This window comes from Schistocerca americana, chromosome X, assembly GCF_021461395.2.
Source record: "Schistocerca americana isolate TAMUIC-IGC-003095 chromosome X, iqSchAmer2.1, whole genome shotgun sequence".
Classification (NCBI taxonomy): Eukaryota; Metazoa; Arthropoda; class Insecta; order Orthoptera; family Acrididae; genus Schistocerca; species Schistocerca americana.
The window spans coordinates 567315179-567336130 of record NC_060130.1 but is presented as its reverse complement, the minus strand read 5'-3'; positions in this window follow the sequence as shown (position 1 = coordinate 567336130).

The window sequence follows — 20952 nt, the reverse complement described above, 5'->3', positions numbered from 1 at the left end:
AACACGAACGATTAAATGATTTTTCACTATTCTGATGCTGGTCCAGGTTTTGCGTTAGCTGATGGTCACTATGAAACAGAGTGCGATACTAATGGTGAAAAGAAGAGCGTGTTGTGATCCGTATCTCAGATAATTCCTCATAGCAAATACAGTCCCTTTAAGGAAAAAGTAATGTCAAATGTGATCATTCTCAGCTAAAAATAGTAATGTCTGGACCAACAGCGAAAAATTGGATTTTGGCTCTAAGGCGTATAAAATCTCAATTATGGGAGAATTTATTTCTTAACAACGTTTTCGAGGCATTCAAAGAGATAAACCGGGAAAGAGAAAGACGTGTATGAGGCGCTCTGGGACATAGGAAAGGAAACCGGCATACGAGTACACCAAACATAGTCATCCAATTTACGCACAACATGTGTTTTTCGACTATGCAAAAGTGTTGTATTTTACATTTTTAGTTCGTATAATTAATACCCTCTTTCGTATTTTCTGCAATCTTTCATTCATATTATGAATATCACGACTTGCGGAACAATGTTAGCAATCATTTAAGGAATGATACAACACGAATATAAATCCTCGGGGTATTTCGTGTTCCTTTTAAATAATGTTAACAACGAAGTCATTGTATACGCTGAATAGCATTAAATTTACTTATAATATGAAGAAGCTAACTATTTCTTTACTTTTGCCAGTTACTGTGCAGTTACATGATAAAAAAAATTACGAGGTCTAAGAGACCACATGTATCTAGTTACACACATCTGATAGATATTTCGGTTCAAGGGTTAATAAGACCTTTTGCTAAATATAACTCCTCCGATTCCTTATTAACTGAATCCCCGATGAATCTCGTCGAGACGAAGATTTATGGCCGGCCGGAGTGACCGAGCGGTTCTAGCCGCTTCAGTCTGGAACCGCGCGAACGCTACGTTCGCAGTTTCGAATCCTGTCTCGGGCATGGATGTGTGTGATGTCCTTAGGTTAGCTAGTTTTAAGTAGTTCTAAGTTCTAGGCGACTGATGACCTCAGAAGTTAAGTCCCATACTGCTCAGGGCCACTTGACCCATTTTTGAAAGATTTATATGACGCAATAATCCATGGAATGTTCAGTGGAGATACAATGCTGGGCTATGACTGACTCACTTGGCTGTGAAAAGCGGTTGTCGCGATCATGCTCAATGCAATTAGGCAGAATCTTAAGGAAATTTCATGTGAAACAAATTCCGCCCACCAACATAGACTTGTGTTTTTCTCGGTTCAGTAAAGGACGATCTGGGATTGAAGAAGGCTTTAATCTACAGAATACCGTATAAGAGTGGTCAAACCTTTATTGGTCATACGATGTAAACATTGGGTGAACGATGCGTTGGACATGATAGCCACAGTCGCCTGTAGTAGCTCAGTAAGTCAGCTGTAGCCAGACACCTTGTCTCCACAAGACATTCGATGTGTTATTCTGGCATGGAAATCTTGGCCTCGACGAAATCCATCTAGGATTCAGTAATTAAAGAATCGATCGAAATGCGTTTAGCGCAAGGTCTTATTAATCGTGATGGCGGCTTTCACCTGAATAAGGCGTGGAACCCGGTAGTTTCCTCAATTTATTAAAAAAAAAAAAGACATTTTATGACCAGTGACAATGTCATTTAATTTGATTAATTTAGAAGTCTGAATTTTAACTCCGCCAGTGCGCATTCCAACAGAGAGCGCGAGTCTAGTATCTTATTACGCACACGCCTGAACGCCACAGATGGAGCAATATGCGTAGAGGTTTACGAAACTCAACAGAAGTCCCTCATACAGCGGCTGCATTTATCCATGGGTCTTCGTGCCAGTTTTTTGGTGTAAGTGAAGTGATATGAAGAAGCAATCTCCACTGTAATTCACTCACCTGAAGATGATTTAACGGTTGTCAGCCGAATTATCGTGGCAAGAAGTCAACGTTGTCCAGCTACAACCCCTAAACCTCATGGAATGCTCTTTACGTAGGAAAAGCTTTAGGAATATCAGGAAAGAGCGTATTAATTGGCGGACTGCTCTTTTTTACGTTTTCACTCCTCTACTGGGGTCCGGTCGGTAACACTTGTGCTTCCTAGTGAGTAGCTAATGGTATGGTAGTGTAAGATTCGAGCATCTCCAAGGCAGACGAAGAACGATGCAAAGAAAGATCTCCTTTTATTTAGGGAAAATTGTAATAGTAATTATTACTATTGCTTAAAAAATATTGTTAACTATCTGTGCATATAAACTCATAACTGAACTCTTGATACAGAAGTTTCTGTAAATCCTTAAACTGAAAGGTGATACAAGCTACGGTTCTATTAGAGGGAGGGCTAAATGAGAACAGCCACAATGACTCACCTGTATGAAACAGACCATAGATGGGGAATGTGTACATTCTGGGAATTACGTGGATGCGTATTCCTTACTAGAAATAAAAGGTACGTGCACAATCCAACAGCCATACTCATATTGTTCATCACATATGTTAAAACAACTATATCTGGAATCGTCGTATCTGAGCCATCCATTCACGTTGATTATCATCAAAATGTTAGGGAATGTAGGAGCATAACGTTATTGAACAACAACTAATATGAGCAATTTGTGAACACTCGTCACACCAACAATAAAAGTGAAACTGAAAGTAAGCACCCAGTCGGCCGTTATCATGGAACTATTGTCGAATTCACAATTTAGTATTTCATACATCTATTTGATGTCACGTTTCCACCGTCGGAGGCGGTATAAAGCATCTTATGATGCTCAGTTATAGTCAAACTACTACACCTCGTCTAAAGTGACATTATTAGGTGTTGTGTTGATTATAACACACAGCTTCCAGAGAGAGAACTATCAATCATCTAAACGATATTGGCGCTCACCCGTAATTTTCCTTTACTAAAAGGTCTGTTTAGAGACAAAATGTGGCCACTCTTTTTACCTTCGCTTACGCCAACTATTGTTTGTGGTTGGCTAAAATCACGATTTCGGCCATAATGGATTCCTCACTTATGTCTATAGCATAGGACGTATTATGTTTACAGAAGTTAACACTGAAATATTGTAACACTATACTTTCGTCTTAACATTTTGAGCCCAGAAGAAAGAGAAGTTTTATAAGGTACCTACCGAGGGGAGAGATGCTACAATAGTTTTTATGTATTAGCGCAGATCGTCTTAATATTTAGATTTCTCATACGACTATAATCAGGTAACAAAAATCTGCCATATTTTAACCGGAAAGCATTCATGATCAAAGCTTTCCCGTAATGATGGGTTTAAATTCTTCAAAAATTGATGCTTTTTATTTGTCTGTAGAGGCACTGTCTGTTCGGAGAAATTAATGTTGGGTGTGCCCAATCTTCACTTTTGCTACTGCTTGAACTCTGCCGAGGGCACTGCGGGCTTTCAAACAATAATGAATGAAATGTAATGATGTGATGTTAGTGTGGTGGACCTCAACTACGTACCCTCCGACTCAGAGTTTCAATGTTACAGTTTTGGGTGGTTTCGTTGTCTAGGGCCTGGAATGCGTAGTTGCCGCATTACAGGCGAAATACTGCTGAGTCTACAGTATACGATAAGAATACAAACATGAATCGAGTGGCTGCAGCTTTCTATCACTTGGCAATTGCGAATTATGAATGTAACATATAAATTTATAAATGAAAGGCTGCAATTAAATCAAATCTGCAGGTACTATCTTAACGACTTCAAATGGTGCGTGCGATAGTAGAGGTACTTTTGAGAGTGAGGTGTATTTCTGCAAAACACTTATTGGTGTCGATGATCCAGTAATTAAATAAAATATAAGTTGAATAACAGGGAAACAATAGATTGCTACAGCACGTAATTAGTTATGAACAACAACATAGCTCGCGAGACATTCACTTCCAAATGCACACTACGTCTTCACTGCAGAAGCCACGGAAATCACACAAGAGCACAGGTTGGCACTCGGAAATACTTCTATCCTCTGCGTCACGCGCATACTGCTACACTGTACAAGTCTTTCCATCGAATGTGCGTCCGTCGTACCGTTGCGTACAGCACTTCCCGTGCCCTGTCCCGTACTGTCCCTCGCGCAGCACCACACAGCACTACCTCTTGTCCTCTCCGGAAACGATGCTCCTCTCCAACCTCCATACGTCTCTCTTCGTAACGAGAGCTGTGATTGGCTAGAGCGCTCCCTCCATGTCTCCAAGCCAACATGCACTCACAAACATATTGAAACACATAAGAAATACTGTATTTACATTTAAATAACTTGTAATTAAATAAATATCCCTACGGTAGGACCATAAACACGGTCTAACACACATTATTAAATACATAAACAAATTAAAGAAACATATATCAAAGGAATAGCAACAAATGGTAGGCCAGTAGCCTAATGTGTCCGTGCTTTATAAAACACAGTAAATATTGAACCAATTTCTTCATGACTAGTATATATCGGATATAAACAAAGGCACAGATCAATAAATATATTTATAAGCATGCTGCTACCGTTTCTTCGTGTAACTGTGGAGTGCTTATGGCCTGACGCGATCGGTAGTAATCGGCCATTTACACCTTCAATAACTCATGTACTATTTAAGCTACATGCCTGTGATTCGTACCAATTTAGGTTTACACTAATAGCTTTCTAAAGACACATAGATCGATGAAATCGGATGAACCACTTACATTTTTGAAATTCGTTGCTGGGTGTTACTTGTATAATTTATCGTCAGATACTAAACTTTAAACTAACAAATATACGGAAAATCTGAAAACACTAACAGAATCATCGTGCAAATAATGCTAATGTACATGTTTCTTTTTGAGGTGTCACGAGTAATCTGACTACTATTAATTTCTATAAGGACTGTCAAATGTCTGCCATTAAGGTTTCCCAAAGTCCACCATCTTTGGCACTCCCACCGTGTCTCCTTCATCGACACAACATCGCAACGGAATTCCGAGGCACGCGGCTGGACCATGCACTGGGGCTGTCCCTCTCGTCCGGCAAACGTTCGGCGCCACGTGCTGGCTGCCTGAACCCAGCTGGGCGAGCAGCCTGTGCGGCCACGCCAACTCTGAACATAGAATATTTTCAGTTCGTGACAATTCGCCTGTTACCTCACAACACCTTCAATGAGAGTCTCGATGTCTGTTGAGAATTTGCATCAGATTACTCCTCAAGAGCCGAAACCAAAGAAGGTAGGGATGTCGGACGTAGGATCTTTAGTGAAATCGACGTTCTACCTCTTCCCAAATGTGTTCCTCTGGTATCAGGTCAGGACTCCAGTCAGGCCAGTCCATATCAGAAATACAATTGTCCACAAACCGACGCTTCATAAATGCTGTTTTATGGCAGAGTGCGCTGTCATGCTGAAGCAGTTATCGTCTTCGAAATCTCACCTATTGTATGCAGTATACAAGGCTTCAACATCTGTTCAAGTCCTCTCACATTTAGAATTCTCTTAAGCTTAATAAAGGAACAACACACTAATCACGAAAAACAACTCTACACCGTGACACTACCTCCTGTGCGCCTCGCTGTTGGCTACACATGATGCCAGGTAACTTTCTCTAGTCATTCGCCACACCAAAACACTTCCATCGGATTGCCATTAGTTATAGCTTGATTTATCACTCCAAATCAATCGCTTCCAGTCATCCAGTTTTCAGTGCAAGCGACGCTTAGCATTGACTACAGAAATATGTGACTTACGAGGAACTGCTCGACCACTGTCCCCCATTCTTTTTAACTCCATAGGCATAGCCATTGCGATACCTGGACTGCTGGTACAACTTAGGAATTCACGAAAGATTTCTCCGGTTGAGTTCATATAATTTTTTACAACCACTTCTCGCAGTGCTATACAGTCCCTGCCCTTCAGAACTTGAGATCTGCCTTGTCTTGGTATAGCTTTGGTTTGCTTTTGCGGTTTCCAGTTCAGAGTTACAGCACCAACAGCAGACTTCGGCACCTTTAGAAGAGTTGAAGTGTCCCTGGTAGATTTATTGCTCATATGCAGGCTAACTTACTAACTATTGCCACCTAGAATATCTCCGGAAGTATGACAGGAGTGAAAAAGCTTTTGGGACAAAAGTTGCATTTCACAAGGGGGTCCATAATATGACGTTGGTTTTCTGCTGCTAGGTGGAGTGGCGCCAGAGATGTGAAGGTCAACTTTTCTTTTTTAAGTGGAATGCTATGGAATGGATTGAGTGGCATTCCTTATCACTTCGTAACTTATCGAAGCACATGCTCTGACAGTTCTCTGTCTTATATTGAGCAAATAGTAAATAATTGCCGAATACGGCGTATTCATCTAACGTGCCATCGACATGTAAGAACCATTAGACGGTTTCGCAATACAACACTAATAAGAACGGTAAGACTAGTATCGTCGAATCGAGCAAATGTGAATGATGTATTCCTTCGAAGAACTAGTCGTATGCTTCTAATTTAGGGAGAATGCCAACGAAATTCAGTGAGAGCTAAAGACTTATACGCTGAAAGATATCTTCAACGCACTCATTCGACACGCCGTACATTTAAATACGTATATCATAAATTGCGAACAACTGGATCTTTAACGCTTCGGAAAAATATCCGGCAAAGGAAACTTAATAACGAGGAAACGGGAATTGGTATTCTTGCGACTGTGGTTCTAGATCCTTGTGATAGTTCGCGTCAAATCGCAAGGGAATTTGGCATGTTGTTCGTGTTCTTCATCGCCATAAATATCATCCTTACCATGTTAGTCTCCACCAAGAATTAACTGGTACGGCTTGCATGCGTCGCACTGAATTCTGCCGATGGACTCAACTTCAGATTCAGAGGGATGATCCATTTATTAATTAGATTTTATTTACTGACGAGGCTAAGTTCACGAACCATGGAAATGTTAATTTTCATAACATGCATTATTGGGCAAATGAAAATCCATAATGGCTGCGGTATTTTGCACACCAAAAACCATGGTCGGTGGATGTATGGTGTGGGATTCTGGAGAACAGAATTATAGGCCCCTATTTCATCGAAGGAAATCTTAATGGTAGGAAGTACACCACATTCCTGCAGGAAACATTAGGTCTCTTATTGGAAGATGTACCTTCAGGAACATGGAACAGAATGTGGTATCAACAATATGGGTGGCCGGCACATTTTTCGCTGATGGCTAGAAATAAGTTGCTGAGACAATTCCGAAATCGTTGGATTGGACGCGGAGATGTGTCGTGGCCGGCTCGTTCGCCAGACTTGACGCCTCTGGATTTTACCATGTGGGGATTCGCAAAAGACATTGTTTTTAAAGACGTTCCAACTTCACCTGAAGATATGCGAAAGAGAATTGTAAGAGCATGTGATTCAATAAGTGCTGATGTGATACAGAATGCCACTCAACCCATGACAAGAAGATTACAGCACTGCATTGTTATCAATGATTTTCACTTCGAACTCTTTCTGTAAATCGACGTTCATGCCACCTCTGTGACCTTCGTTGACCTTCAAAGACCTTATTGTTCACATCATTGGATTCGTCTGTCAGAAAATAAGTACCAAACTATAGCATCCCATTAAAAAAAAGCGACCCCACCTAACAACAGAAAAAAGTCACATTATGGCCCTCGATGTCCCATGCTACTTTTGTCCCACAAATCCCTCAGCTCCTTTCATACTTTCGGAGTTATTCTTGGTGGCAATAGTTAGTGGCTCACCCTGTATATCCAATGTCTCTTCCACTTCAAACTCACTCAGCTCTTCTGACCGCGATATCCTGGTGTTACTGCTTCTCTGTTGACAACACAACATACCATGGCTCCTTTAATACTGTCGCGTCAACATCTCATGAAGTTTAGTGTTCGACTCCACATTGCATATACTATTTAATCAAAAGTATTCGGACACCCTCCAAAACATACGTTCTTAAAATTAGGTGCAATGTGCTGCCACTTACTGCCATGTCCTCCATATCAGCGACCTCAGTCATCAGACATCGTAAGAGAGCAGAATGGGACCCTACGCGGAACTCACGGACTTCGAAAATGGTAAGGTGATTGGGTGTCACTTACGTCATACGGCTACACGCGACATTTCCTCAGTCATAAACATCCCTAGGTCCACTGTTTCCGATGTGATAGTGAAGTAGAAACGTGAAGGGATACGGACAGCATAAAAGCATACAGGCCGAACTCGTCTGTTGACTGACAGAGAACCGCGACAGTTGAAGAGGGTCGTAATGTGAAATAGGCAGACATCTATACACACCATCACACAATAATTCCAAATTGCATCTGGATCGACTGCAAGTACCACGACAGTTAGGCGGGAGGTGAGAATACTTGTATTTCATGGTCGAGCGGCTGCTCATAATCCACACACCACGCCGGTAAATACCAAGAGACGCCTCGCTTGATGTAAGGAGCGTAAAGATTGGACGACTGAACAATGGAAAAACGTTGTGTGGAGTGACCAATCTCTGTACACAATGTAGGGATCCGATGGCAGGGTGTGAGTAAGGAGAATGCCCGGTGAACGTAATCAGCAAGTGTATGTAGTGCCAACAGTAAAATTCGGAGGCGGTGGTGTTATGGTGTGGTCGATTTTTTTCAAGGAGGAGGTTTGCACCCGTTGTTGTTTTGCATGGCATAGCACAGGCCTACATTGATGTTTTAAGCACCTTCTTTCTTCCCACAGCTGAAGAGCAATTCGGGGATGGCGATTGCGTCTTTCATCACGATCGAGCAGCTGTTCAATAATGCACGGCCAGTGTCGGAGTGGCTACACAACTATAACATCACTGTAATGGACTGCACTGCACAGATTTCTAACCTGAATCCTACAGAACACCTTTGGAATGGTGTGGAACGTCGACTTCGTGCCATTCCTCAGCGACCGACATCGATATCTCTCCTCAGTGCAGCACTCCGTGATGAATGGGGTGTCATTTCCCAAGAAACCTTCCAGCACCTGATTGAACGTATGCCTGCGAGAGTGGAAGCTGTCGTCAAGGCTAAGGGTGGGCCAACACCGTATTGAATTCTAGCATTACCGATGGAGCGCGTCACGAACTTGTGAGTCATTTGCAGTTAGGTGTCCAGATACTTTTCATCACATAGTGTACAGGTTTCGGGCCACTATTCATCACAAAGTGTTGTCAAAATATCCAGCATTTTGAACTCAAAAGATCCCTTTGTGTTTTTCTATATCACACAGACATTTAGTGGGTGTTTCTTCAATTCAAAGGATGAACAACCTGCCATAACGACAAGTGTGGTTTATGAGATCATATGCCAAGAATTAAATCCCACTATACAGGACAACCAGCCGGTCAGTCTGTACTAGGTTCAGAGCATACTACAGTAACTTGATATGAAAAGAATGTGATGCAATAGATATAGAAGTCCTACAAATAGTGGGAAGGGGTGAAAAGTTTGCGCTATTGGAAATATTAGAAATGAACAAGAAGATGTATCCATACATTTACTGATCGACAGGAAGCCTCAGATCAATTATTCATCCTTTTAGATGATGTAGTTACATCAGCACAGGAATGAAACGGATGAGTTTTGGAGCCTTGGAACAATCATTCATGTGTTCTCAAACAAATACCTATTGACACAGGCAACATCGTAAGTCCTGTGCACATAACTCTGTTCCAGTGTATGATAAGTAACAAAGTAGATGTTATCCTAATCAGTGTCACGAAGGTTTTCAGTGCAAATGTAATTGTACTACAAGTAAAATATTCAAGAGAACTTTTACAGTCTAGGCCGAGAAACAATATATTAAAAAATCTGACATGTGTACTTTGCTTTGGTGCCATCTATGGAATAAATTTTTTACGGCAAAATGTTCCTGCAGCTCGAAACCTAGGTCGTACGAAAATCAGACAACTGCCCCAGTTCATCTTGTTATTCTTTCATTTTGTTTCGTGGGAAATTCTAAACCCTTAAAGACTGCTGCATGCTTTTCTCATTATTTATTTGTCTTTAATGTATTGTTGCAGTAAAAATAACAAAGCTCGTAAAAAAGAAACAAAATGCGAATATAATCGGAAAAGTACAGACATCATGATACTGTTGACTGCGTGTCCATTATCCATAAGGCATATATGTTTTGTACTATACTTTTATTCAGGAAAATTTCCTCAACAATAATATAGTTTTACCACACAAGTTGTATAATGCAGCTAGGTATGGTGTATTCAGTATGGCGTAGTGGTTGGCGTGCTCTGTCGTGCTGCCGGTCGCCACTGCACTTTTTTTTATGTTCGCATTGTCCAGAATATTCGATGTTTATAAAAATAACAGCACTCTCGGACCAGGTATTTTCAGTGCTAGATGTTGTATATCACTGGCTACTCTGTTTTCGAATTTCTGTTACAACTGACAAGGCCGTGGAAGATCACAGCTCCAGATGGACAACCTTCCAGCAACCACACAAAAAATGTTTATGTTGGGCGACTGTTTGCCGTTAAAGACAATCGTTATCCCGCCATCAATGATACGAGCTTCAGTATTCAATCTAGATTGTCACTCAAAGTGTAAAGCTTTTGTCGACTGCGAAAAGCTACTCAGACTTAGAAAAGAAATCTACAGTACAGCGACCATCGTAAGCTTTATAGGTGACCAAGGAGAAGTTTTGTTCACTGTTACGAGCAGCCCAAAGGTATGTGCATAGGAACAGTCGAAACAGGCCAGAAATAGCAGCTTAGTGCCATCGACGAAGAGTCCTGCAACAGTACCACTACAGACAATGCAGGTGAAATGAAATCTCGTGTGGCTAAGGCCTCCCGTCGGGTAGACCGTTCGCCTGGTGCAGGTCTTTCGAGTTGACGCCACTTCGGCGACCTGCGCGTCGAACAATGCAGGTAAAGAAGTTACTATCGAATTTTCAATAGGATTTGACCTAAGCAAAGAATAACGTCGGCGAGTGTTTGCCGTTCGGCGCCTTTTTTCGAATGCGTTCAAACCTGGAGTGGAGAAAGCCAAAGAGGCCCATCGTAGAACACCATACCAACACTGGGGAACATCCTCCTCGTAACCAGCACTATTACAGGGTGTCGCTGGCTGAATCACGCATAATTTTGGGGGAATTGGGATAGGTGCTGCATGATAACATAATTAAACCTTCAGAGTCTGTGGTCTTCCCCTGCGATCTTCGTGAAGGACTGCAAATTACTCTTCTGCATGGACTACCTACGACTGAGCAAAATCGTAAATAATTTTATGTACGTACTGACATCCTGGACCACTTGAAAGGCGCAAATTATTTATCAGCTATGGACATGGAAATAGGCTGCTGGCAAATAAAAGTTGACTGGGAACAGACTGCCTTCATAACTCCCGACGGTTTCTGTTGGTTCAAAGTTATGATATTAAGACCGTGTAACTCTACCGCCACGTTTGAATGTATGACTGCTAACCTGCTTTGACATAGTAAATGGACGATGGCTCTTTGCTATATGGACAATATTGTCGTTCCTTCGAAAACATTTAAAATACGTCTAAGTTACCAGACAACTATGTTGAAGTGCATTCAGTTGGAAGATGTCCATCTGAATGTAAAAAGTGCCTCTTCACCACCAAAGAAATAAAAATACTTGTACAGCTAATGAATGGCAAAGGAATCCATCCCGATTCAGAGATAAATAAAAGCAGTCATTCGTTAATATTGTGAAATGGTTTCTCTCAGTGTGCCCATACTGCTGTCGATTCATTAGAGTTTTTGCATTAACGTGTATCCCTTGCAAGTGCTACTGCAGGGAAACGCCAAATTTTCCTGGAACGTGATATAAGAAAGGCCTTCCTTCTCCTTAAAGGGGAACTAATATCGCCACTACTCATATTACAAAAATTTCTCGACAAAACTTCACATCGCTGCTACCAAATGTGAGATACTCCCAATTGTAATGCAAATTTAGGGAAGTACTGAAAAGGCAATAACTTACGTGTACAGTGTACTCTTAGAGTCAGAGATGACCTAACCTAAACTGAGAAGGAATGCCTTACAGGCGCTTGGGCCATCAACAACTTCCAGTCGTATTTATTTGACGAATTAGTCACCGCTGTGATGCAATATTATTTTGTATGCTAGGTGACTAGACAGAAAGCTCTGTAGAATCAACTGGCGAGATGAGCACTGACGCTTTAGGTGTACGATGTCACATTGGTAAACAAAAGTGGATGCAAACACAAGGACGCCTACTGCCTTTCAAGGAATACTTTGATGTAACACAGCAGCATGAATGTAACTACAGTGGTCGATTTGTTAAATGACATTGCCGCTGAACAAAGAGAAGATCCAGCATTGCTAAAAACGATAGATGCCTTGAAGGAGGAACCACCCAACGAGAGTCCCAATTAATGAACTGAAAAATGCATAAGAGGAACTATGATCCAGTGGGACAGACATGATTGCTTACCATCCCAGCACGTCTAAGGCCAGCAGTCCTGAAGTATTTCCATGATGCTTCAACATTTGGTCACCTGGGATTCGTGGAGACTCAAGACAGAATCAACACAGGTATCACTGTCCAGATCTCTACCAATTCTGTAGTCAGTATATGAGTTACTGTAAGGAATGATAGTGGCAGAAGGATGTGGTACAATTAGCTCCCGTATATCTGGTACCAATTCTTCCTGCGGCAGAGCCATTCTATGGAATTGGAATCGGCCTATTGGCGAGGTTCTCGAAATCGACCAACGGAAACTGGTGGATACTCAGCACTGACTACTTCGCCCGCTATGCTGTCACCATGCTGGGCTGACTGCTGGAGCTATGGAAATTCCGATGTTCCTTTTTGAAGACATCATTTTCAAGCACAGAGTATCCCACGGGAAGTTCTCTATTCACAGAAAAGTTTCCCAGTGGAGACTACTATCAGAATTCAGTTCACATTGTCACATCATTCAAAGCGTGACAACTGCCATCCAATGTTTAAACACCCTTCTCTATTAAAGAGAGTGAGAAATGATGCTGGCTAGATACCTCTCCAGATCTCTTACCTAATTGACCACCCTAGCGGAACTGTTAACAGCAGAGTTGATGAAGGCGAATTTTCGGCCCAGCAATACATGAGTGGGTGGGGTAATCATGTAGTTTTAATTATGCACAGAGTAACTAGCTGTAAAATGAAATTCAAAAGTGAGTCAAATACCTGAGTTTATTAGCACACATTTATTTCGTTTAAGACATTACTACGTAATTCAGTGAAAGTTACTCCAGATGCAACGACATTAATAATAAACACAAAACAAGACAAAACTGAAGTGAATTACGTATGGCAAAGTTCAGAAATGAAAACTCATGATGGTAAATTCAGCTCTCTAACATGTTAAACTTTCAGTGAATCAAATCCACGACTCGACAACAGTGGCTCCATGAATACTTGGAATATGAGTCGTAATGCAAACTGTGCCACCCAGTACAACCTACCCGTGACTTTATTATTCAATGCAGCGCGATATACACCACGTGTGCAGCCAGTAAATGTCACCATCCTTGACTATGAACGTGCTGGATGCAGGTGGTTACGATGATTCGCTAAGTGTGCCTGCGTGCACGCTGCTGCTGCATTGTTCTCAGATCTGCTGCATTGTCCTCAGATGGCGTCTGAGCCAGAAGTGCGCTCTGCAAAGTCACCGCTCAGAGCTGCGTGTGGAACATGCAGTGTGTCTGCCGAGTGTAAAGGGCGAAGGGACTGCTGCAAACAGAGGTCGAAGTGTCCGCTCTGTAAGCAGTCTGAAGTCACTCTACTCGTAACTCAATTCGAAGTGAAGTTAAACGCTCAGAGGGCGTCAATTCTGCAGACGTTTATCGCCTTTAAGGTAGCAATTTCGAATCAGAAAGTTATCAATTTTCTCAAATCCTTTTTACCCTAGGAAAACGTTTCGAAGACTGTATTCAGTAATATAAAGTTACAAAAGGCACGTCGCTTACAGTCTCACCAGGAAGCGGAAAGAGCACAGTGAAGTGCTACTTCCAGCATCTGTCGTTCCGCTACCTGGGACTGGCACCAGAGGCCAAACCATTACCTGCCCACTAAGCCAGTGGGGGTTGGAATGGTTCTTCTGTTGAACTGACTTTGGTGCTCTGTGGGAGGCACAATAGGCAGAAACCGTCTTCGCCAGTATCTAATATATGAAACGGAATATCGACAAGTGTCTGAATGGAAGAAACGACTGGATGTAATTTGAATGTAACTGATATCGTCTTAATAAAAATGATAAAATAATAAAATATTTCATCATAGTAATTGATTTTATCATAATAAAATAAAGAAAATCATATGAAGATGTAGGTTTACAGATGAGACTGATCTGATTTCAAATCTAATCATCAGCAGACGAATGGCCTCACAGAACATTTTATAGAACGTTGACATTTATGCTCTCGATTCACACTGATGTCGAACAGAGGAACTGGGATAGAGTGCTGCCTATCATGACATTAGCATACAATACAGCTAGCAAGACACTATACCGTTTTCCCCGCTCCATCATCGCAATGCTGAAACGACTATCGATACTCTGCAACCGTTTCATACGGATGATACTCAAGAGACTACCTCATTACCAGGACCGAAGAAGCAAAACAGCAGACCCGCATACGATGAAGACTCTAGAAGCCCAGGAGACAGACCAGAGACGCCATAATGCCAAGCAGCAGACAGTGCACATCTGCCTTGGGGATTTAAATTATATTTTTCCGCCTGATGGGAAACTGGAACTGTGCGAAAAGTTACAAAAACGCTGCTTCGGGCAATATCGTATCCATTGTCGCTTGTCGGACGTCACGTGCGAACTCGAGGATTAGGACCGTTCATCAAGAACATAAAAGCACAGACAGGACTCCCATGCCCTACGTATGAATTCCTACTACAGTCCTGAGGCACAGATCGATGATGGGGATTTCTCGGCCAAGGAAACTGAAGACTCGGCGGACGATCCCGAAGCTTCTGTGGACGAGGCTACCTTCGATGCTCATCATAGGATGTGGCAGCTCGACCAGAATGCGCTGCCATACAAAGATAACTGGCGAGATGTACATCCATGGTGTTGTAGTTGGCTGCCGTGATCACCTGAAACAGCAGGTCGCTATTTCTCCAGGAGAGGGTGCAACGCGGTGGGGCTGTGTTACATGCATTGTGTCGTAGTAGTTAGCGTCGTTGGCGGGCATCCTTCGAGTCATCAATTTAAACCCAACCACAAGAAATTATTTCTTACCATTTATCATTTCTGGAACATTCTCGAAATAGCTTATGTTTGTAATACTTATATTTTACAGAATATTCGCTGTTTATGTAATCAGATGAATTCTCAGTCCAGGATGTCAGTTCTGTTCTGGCTGTACGTCCGCAATAAGCGTGCTTGCACTGGTAAGTGTTGTATTTCATTGACTACTTGAAATTGGATTTGGACTTACGACGTGACACTATAATGTACTGTGATTCTGTCTCTGTAATAAATGAGAGCTTACGAAAGCAATGTAATATGAAACAGCAGAAAAACTTTTAATCTGATCCCCTTGAACAATATTTCCAATCGGATGGGCACTCTTTCTATACCAGTAAATGTTTTTTTATTTTTTATTTTTTATTCTCTTGAATTTGGTTAATGAAGCTACTCGTGGTTTCTTGCGTTTGTCCCATGTCTTTGTGAATTGTCTTACAAACTTGTTTTCCGATGTATTATTAGCTAAGGCACCTTCCTCGCTGCTGTTACTGATGATTGTAGATGATCAGCACAAAGCTGCTTAAAACATTAGGTTTTTGAGCTCGTGGCAGTAACATTAAATTCGAAACCTATCTCTGTGAATAAATGACAGCAGCATAAAAAGTGGAGTTTCTCCTCGACACAAGAGATATTTTTCGATAGGTTTAGCTTATTGTTTCTTGTTCTGATGATTAGAGACTTCCTGTATGAACATAATGCTTCGTCTTAGCAAGACATGAGGAACCTCAACTCGATTTCGTAATAGAAGCGGCTAAATAATCTGTAAAGCTTAGCTTATGACCAGCAGCACCATAGCAGCCACCGTTAAGCTGACCACAGTTTACGTATTCTCAGCTTTACGCGTTACTGCAGTGGCAGACCATTTCCACGTGGTGGAGGAGGTGGCGACAGAGATAAGTAAGCAACTCTACATCTACATCTACATCCATACTCCGCAAGCCACCTGACGGTGTGTGGCTGAGGGTACCTCGAGTACCTCTATGGGTTCTGCGTTCTATTCTAGTCTCGTATTGTTCGTGGAAAGAAGGATTGTCGGTATGCTTCTGTGTGGGCACTAATCTCTCTGATTTTATCCTCATGATCTTTTCGCGAGATATACGTAGGAGGGAGCAGTATACTGCTTGACTCTTCCGTGAAGGTATGTTCTCGAAACATTAACAAAAACCCGTAACGAGCAACTGAGCGTCTCTCCTGCAGAGTCTTCCACTGGAATTTATCTACCATCTTCGTAACGCTTTCGCGATTACTAAATGATCCCGTAACGAAGCGCGCTGCCCTCCGTTGGATCTTCTCTACCTCTTCTATCAACCCTATCTGATACGGATCCCACACTGCTGATCAGTATTCAAGCAGTGGGAGAACAAGCATACTGTAACCAACTTCCTTTGTTTTCGGATTGCATTTCCTTAGGATTCTTCCAATGAATCTCAGTGTGGCATCTGCTTCACCGACAATCAACTTTATATGATCATTCTATTTTAAATTTCTCCTAATGCGTACTCGCATGGAATTAACTGCTTCCAGTTGCTGACCTGCTATTTTGTAGCTAAATGATAAGGGATATATCTTTCTATGTATCCGCAGCACATTACACTTGTCTACATTGAGATTCAATTGCCATTCCCCGCATCACGCGTCAATTCTCTGCAGATCCTCCTGCATTTCAGAACAATTTTCCATTGTTATAACCTCTCGATACACCACAGCATCATCTGCAAAAAGCTTCAGTGAACTTCCGATGTCATCCACAAGGTCATTTATGTATATCGTGAATAGCAACGGTCCTATGACACTCCCCTGCGGCACACCCGAAATCACTCTTACTTCGGAAGACTTCTCTCCATTGAGAATGACATGCTGCGTTCTGTTATCTAGGAACTCTTCAATCCAATCACAGAATTGGTCTGATAGTCCATATGCTCTTACTTTGTTCATTAAACGACTGTGGGGAACTGTATCGAACGCCTTGCGGAAGTCAAGAAACACAGCACCTACATTTGAACCCGTGTCTATGGCCCTCTGAGTCTCGTGGACGAATAGCGCGAGCTGGGTTTCACACGACCGTCTTTTTCGAAACCCACGCTGATTCCTACAGAGTAGATTTCTAGTCTCCAGAAAAGTCATTATACTCGAACAAAATACGTGTTCCAAAATTCTACAACTGATCGAAGTTAGAGATATAGGTCTATAGTTCTGCACATATGTTTGACGTCCCTTCTTGAAAATGGGGATGACCTGTGCCCTTTTCCTATCCTTTGGAACGCTACGCCCTTTCAGAGACCAACGGTACACCGCTGCAAGAAGGGGGGCAAGTTCCTTCGCGTACTCTGTGTAAAATCGAACTGCTATCCCATCCGGTCCAGCGGCCTTTCCTCTTTTGAGCGATTTTAATTGTTTCTCTATCCCTCTGTCGTCTATTTCGATATCTACCATTTTGTCATCTGTGCGACAATCTAGAGAAGGAACTACAGTGCAGTCTTCCTCTGTGAAACAACTTTGGAAAAAGACATTTAGTATTTCGGCCTTTAGTCTGTCATCCTCTGTTTCAGTACCATTTTGGTCACAGAGTGTCTGGACATTTTGTTTTGATCCACCTACCGCTTTCAAATATGACCAAAATTTCTTAGGATTTTCTGCCAAGTCAGTATGTAGAACTTTACCTTCGAATTCATTGAACGCCTCTCGCATAGCCCTCCTCACACTACATTTCACTTCGCGTAATTTTTGTTTGTCTGCAAGGCTTTGGCTATGTTTATGTTTGCTGTGACGTTCTCCTTGCTTCCGCAGCAGTTTTCTAACTCGGTTGTTGTACCACGGTGGCTCTTTTCCACCTCTTACGATCTTGCTTGGCACATACTCATCTAACGCATATAGTACGATGGTTTTGAACTTTGTCCACTGATCCTGAACACTATCAGTTCTTGAGACAATACTTTTGTGTTGAGCCATCAGGTACTCTGTAATCTGCTTTTTCTCACTTTTGCTAAACAGAAAAATTCTCCAACCTTTTTTAACATTTCTATTTACGGCTGAAATTATCGATGCAGTAACCGCTTTATGATCGCTGATTCCCTGTTCTGCGTTAACTGTTTGATATAGTTCGGGTCTTTTTGTCACCAGAAGGTCTAATATGCTATCGCCACGAGTCTGTTCTCTGTTTAACTGCTCAAGGTAGTTTTCAGATAAAGCACTAAAAAAAAATTCACTGGATTCTTTGTCCCTGCCACCCGTTATGAACGTTTGAGTCTCCCAGTCTATATCCGGCAAATTAAAATCTTCACCCAGAACCATAACATGGTGGGGAGATCTACTAGAAATATTTTCCAAATTATCCTTCAGGTGCTCAGCCACAACAGCTGCTGAGCCAGGGGGCATATAGAGACATCCAATAGCCATGTCTGAGCCTGATTTAACCGTGACCTTCACCCAAATTATTTCTTATTTCGGATCTCCATCAATTTCCTTCGATACTATTGCACTTCTTATCGCTATAAACACGCCTACCCCTTCACTGTCCAGCCTGTCTCTGCGGTATACATTCCATTCTGAGTTTAGGATCTCTTTACTGTTTACGTCTGGTTTCAGCCATCTTTCTGTCCCTAGTACTAGTACAGTTCAGCAGGGTGCGGGTGGATCTCATAACGAATGCGCACCTGTGCACGACGTTTGGCGTCCAGTGGCCGGACAGCATGCTGGCGTCGATGACGCTGCTTTCGGATATAAAACTGAACTGATAATGGACTGCACGAACAGATCGACCTCTCGGCACTCGCTTTCTTTCCAACACAGGTTGGCCAGGTGATAGATTCCCTATTTCCTTTTCGTGTTTCGGTCACCTGAGTTCTTTTATACCATTTACATAAAACTGTATAGAATTTAGTGCTTCCTAGCTGCTGGGTGTACTGAAAGCTACATGGTATGTGGAAATATGTGGAGTGTTTGTGACACGTACAACAATAACCTAATTACAAACTAACCGTGTGAGAAGGTGGTATTCTTAGAATCTAACGTGAAATTCCACACATTCGAAACAATAACTGCCAAAATTATTAGGACAGGTTCAGTAGAAGTAAATGTATTATCTGCACTCGATTAATGAGCATGATTAGATGATTTTTGGAACTTTCGTTACATCACATGTGCACTGGTTCAGTGACACACATTTACTGTGGGGATCACTTTAATGTACACAGAACTCCAGAAGGGTACGAGAATGATCCGACACAGCTGTCTCATTGACTCGTGCAGCAAGGCTGTAGGGCTATTCTGCCCACAGGCAATGCAGAGGACAATGCTCGGCTTGCTTCTAGTCTGACAGTTAAGTATGGGGGTTGGGGGTGACTACTGCACCGTGACATTTCTATTCTGAACTGGTCGAGGCTAATTTTCTGCAGAATGAGAGTTCCTGGATCATAGACTTGGGATTTGAAGCCACAGTCATCAGAGACCCCAAGTAGTGTGCAAATGAAACTCGAGCTGTTCGCTGATGTCTCTTCAACTGTTCTCTGAAGGCGACCATGCTGCCGGATTGAGAAAAATGAGTATGGCCAACCGCCCACTAGCCTGAGACGTGATGAGAATATGTTTAGCTGATCAGCACCATTAGCTGTGCCACATAACAATACGAAGTTCTCTCCACGAGAACGGGTTACTGAATATAGCTGGCCACCACAGAGATATTTAATGGTGTTATTTTGCCATACAATTGTGATCCATTAGATGAAGCGACCAGTAAACGTATCTGGTTGTAGCTGACTCATTCAGGGTTGTATTGCGAACCGTAACATGATTACGACGATGGTGCAACAATGCATTAACCAACCAGTTACAACAGATCTACGTTCCGTTGCAGCATACGGTTAATATATGCATTCTAAAAACATTTTGGTTGTTGCAAGAAAGAAGCGATGGGGCAACAATGTCTTTGAAGGAGTTCCCGATTATGCTGGTCCATGAACTTATTGACACATAAAATGGCACTTCGTCAAGGTGGTGTAAAATTGGAAATGTAAACAAATTCAAAAAGACAGTGCCTCAAGAACTGAGAGAAACGGTGTCTGAACACCCACCAGTACAATGAGGAACTCATCGCTGTGCACACTGCAGCACAAAGGGCATGGGCAAAGCCCGAAATTGTTTTAAAAAATACCACTCTAAATATTAGATGCTTCAAGGCCGTGTGTCCCAGTAGTTTTGCAGTAAAACCACCTTCATTAAAGATCTAATTGTTTCATTTTTAAACATTTTTTTGTATTCATCACTTATGAGATCAATAAAATTGAATTTTGGGAAAGTTATTATAGGTTTACTTACTTTTGACATATTGGGACTCAAAGGGTTAAGTATACTATGCAAATGACACCGACCGTACCCACACTATTGCAGTTAATCACCTCATCCACCAACTCGTAACGTAGCCTTAGATCAGACCAGAATTATGCATGTAAATATAACTAATCCTAACATGCTCATACTCATAGTCCTAAAGAATCGTAACATGCAAATACCTAAATACACTAGCATGCATGTACTAACCTGATATCATAAAAACTTATTTTTTTAATTTCACAAATAGAGACTGCAATATATTGTCAATCTTCCGAACGACCCTTTCTTTTCCACAAAGTTCTCGTATTTCCTATGGAAACTCACAACTAACTATCATATTGAAAATGTACAACCAGATGATCATTGAGAATATGGCATAACTGC